Source organism: Episyrphus balteatus, chromosome 1 (genome assembly GCF_945859705.1).
Source record: "Episyrphus balteatus chromosome 1, idEpiBalt1.1, whole genome shotgun sequence".
Lineage (NCBI taxonomy): Eukaryota > Metazoa > Arthropoda > Insecta > Diptera > Syrphidae > Episyrphus > Episyrphus balteatus.
The window spans coordinates 8,321,072-8,324,936 of NC_079134.1; positions in this window are offsets into that span (position 1 = coordinate 8,321,072).

A 3,865-nucleotide genomic window follows, 5' to 3' on the forward strand; every position below is an offset into this window, starting at 1 on the left:
TTAGGTACAGGTGGTAAAGTAGCTCCTGTAAAGCTTTATAGAAGGGATATTGTTTGTTGGGAAGATGCATTTTTGGAAAAAAAATTTTCAAAACCGTTAGAGCCGTTTTTTAAAAAACTAATTTTTTATAAATAATTTTTTGGAAAAAAAGTTTTAAAATAAAATTTTTATGCTATTTTGTAGAAATCACTTATCAGCATCTAAAAACAAAATTTCAAAAAAATTCAATGCCCCGTTTTCGAAAATTTGATTTTTCAAAAAAAAATTTTCAAATTTTTTTTAAAAATCCAATTATTTTTTTGGAAATTTTATATTTGGTTTATATTTAGATTATATAAATGCTTCTTCAGAAAATTCATTGAAATCGAATAAGCAGTTTCGGAGATAATCGGCTTTTAAAAAAACGGTTCTATGGCAGGTACCGTTAATAATGATTTAAAAAAAAAAAAAATTTCATTAAAAGATAGACCTTAGCTTAAAACTAATACTTGATTTTTTTAAACAAAATCGTTGTAGCCGTTTTCGAGATATTTCAATTTTACTAAAATCGATATATGACAAGTACCGTTATTTTTGGTCCAAAAAAATTAATTCCAAAAACCCCTCTGGAGAGTCGCCAAATCACGCTACTGTGATGCTTTTTCTTTTCAGCTGGGGTAGGACTCAGCGGGGCCAGGGTGAACCCGAAGAAAGCAACTAAAACTCGGTTGTCAAAGTCCAATTAACACCAAAAGACAGATTTTTATTTAAAAAAAATAAATATTTTTATTTTTAAAAATTCTTTAATCAATTACAATTTTTATTACAAATATTATTAATTGACCTCATCACTAACAGAGTATTTCGTATAACCTACAATGGAAATAATATTCCCGCCGTCTGTTTGCACTTCAGGCAAATAACCCTAAAATGGAAATTAATTTCCCGCCGTCCACTTTCGTTTTAGGCAAATAACCCTAAACCGTCCGCTTACGCTTCAGGCAAAATGAATGGAGATAATACTCCCACCGTCAGCTACTGCTTCAGGCAAATTACCCTATAATGGAACTTAAGTCCCCGCCGTCAGCTTTCGCTTCAGACAAATAGCCTTTTGCTAATTAAATGGAAATTAATTTCCCGCCGTCAGCTTTTCGCTTCAGATAGGGTTGCCAGATATATTTGGACGAAACTAGTAATCGAGATGCAAAATCCCGGACTTTCCCGGACAAATAAGGACAAAAAAAAGAGTACAAAACTAGGACAAAAAAAATGCATGATTTTATAAAAAAAATAACCGAACAATCCTTTTAACTAAAAATCACATTTTTAACACTTGTTCCCGTAGCATTTTTTTCTTATTTTTTCAAAAAACAAAAAAAAACTCTGAGACAAAGTTTGGCCTTCTCGGTATAGTATTATAATAAACATTTGAGCTATAATACTACAAAAGTTGCAATGCAATTCCAGTTAAAATTTTTTTTTAAAATTCCATTGAAAACCAATTGCGCAAAATTTTAAACGATTTAGTTAAATGCAAATAAAATTTTTAGTAAGTTACTAAGTAAAGAAATGGTCTTTTTGACTTAGCAACTTACTTAAAGCCATAACTACAATAACCTAAAAAGTGAAAAAGTGAGAAATTTACAAAAGTAAAAAATTTTTATTTCTTTTTAGCGCTATTTGTTTTAGGAAAAAACTAACAAAATTGTTTTTTTTTTTTACCAAAAAATAAGCTTTCTGCATCATTATTTTTAATTTTGTGGTTGGAAAAACTGTCACAAAATGAGTTTGAAAATTTTCACTTTTTGACTTTTTGCAAAAAGTGGCCGTTGTAGTTATACCTCAAGTGGCTTTAGATTTTCCTTAATCGTTTAAAATTTTGCCATATTCTATATTTTTTGAGTTTTGATTATATTGGAACAGAATACAAAACAGAATTGAGCAGATAATAAACCAAAATCAATAGTCAGATAAACCTCAGAGCTTATTCCTAGGAATAAAAATTTTTTTTTATATTGACATTTATTCTTATGATAGTCTAAATGACGATTGAAAAATTAGGGCTAGATGAATTAAGAGTAGCATACAAGTAGTGAGATACTTAAAGGCTAGAAAAGAGTACAATCCCGGACAATTGATAGAAACTATCCCGGACGTCCCCCACACAGCCAAAAAAGAGTACATGTCCGGGAAAACCCGGACGCCTGGCAACCCTAGCTTCAGACAAATAGATAATTCAAAAATTCCTTTTTAACGCCTTTATTGCAATTCACAATCTTCGGCTAATTTCAGGTCTTTATCTTTATATGTTTTTATTAACAAAAATCGGTAGCGAGATAGAAGACAAATTTCAATGCATTTCTTACATTTACTTATAATACTATTGGTAGTAACTAAATATAAACTCTACCGCTCAAAACTTAAAACTACATATAGAAACAGATACACATTTTTCTTTTGTATTGTGCATTGCAATAAACTAATAACCATGGTATAAAAAGAGAAGGTATGATCATTAGAAAAAACTCAGTATCGAGAACTGTCAAAACTTATGGCTACTTAAGGTTTTGACAGCCCAGCCCATTGAAATTGTTGTTGTAAACAAATTTGTCTTGGAAATTGTTGTTGCTTTTGACTTTGCCAAATGCCAAACGTCAAAACCTTACTACCCCATTTTGTAAGATGGCGGCTCTAATGATCATACCTGTCTTTTTATACCATGCTAATAACAATAACATATTTCTGTGTATATATACACAAGAAGAAGAATTGCGTGGGCGCCCCACGGTATGCAACGATTTTTCGGTTATGACTGCAGCTGAAGAATCTTGATGTAGCATCCATTGAGGGGTTTTCTGGGTTTTCGGTTGTTATTAGTCGGCTTAGTTTGGGGGTGATTTTGTAACTTCGTTACACATGTTAAGTTTGACATTAATCGGTAGATCCGTTTAGGCTGTAGGTCCTTATACAGACAGACAGACAAACAGACACCCAGACAGACAGACAGACAGATGGACTTCCGGGACTCACTTTTTTGGCATTTTTTACCATCTTATAATGTCACTGAAAAATGTTATCTCAACTTCTTTTTTTTTACGAATGCATAATTTGATATATAGTACCTACCTATATCGCAAGTAAAAATTGTATTAAAAAAAAAATTTGATTGCAACCGATAAAAATTTTGCATTAAAAAAAATTTGATTGCAACTGAAAAATTATTCAATTGAAAATAAAATATTTATTGCAAATAAATTTTTTTTGCATTTAAAACAAAAATTCATTAAATATTTTTTTTTTATTCGCGAATTATTTACAATTTTGTCTATTTGACCAAGAATTAGCTATTTCACCTATAATAATAATTTTCAAAATTGTAAGAAATTTTTCCAGCCAGTCATTGAAGAATTAAGGCTCTTATTGGAGCAACAAAGGAATACACAAAATTTTCAAAAAAATGTGGATCTTTTTATGTTATTTTCTATCACGATGTACATTTGTCATGTCACATGACAAGCATAAGTTAGACTAGGAACACGCATGTAGATTTTGGAATTTAATCGAAAAAATAGACCAAAAGAATTTTTAATCGATGCTATTTTTTAGAAACATGTGTGTTCACACGTTCACAGGCATTGAAATCCTTGTGATCCATTTTTTCTATTGAATAGTTGCTTGACCAAAATCGCATTGCTTAATGAGACAAAAAAAATTTACGCTACTTTGACAAAAAAAAATTAAAAATTGAGCAACATAAACCAAAAAGATATATTCTTTTTATTGAGCCTTTTGAAAGGTGGCCTCTTATTTGCTCACAAATCAATTTCTAGACAGCTATATTATTAGTAGGTACCTATAAGATCAACTTCTATTTTACATATAACTA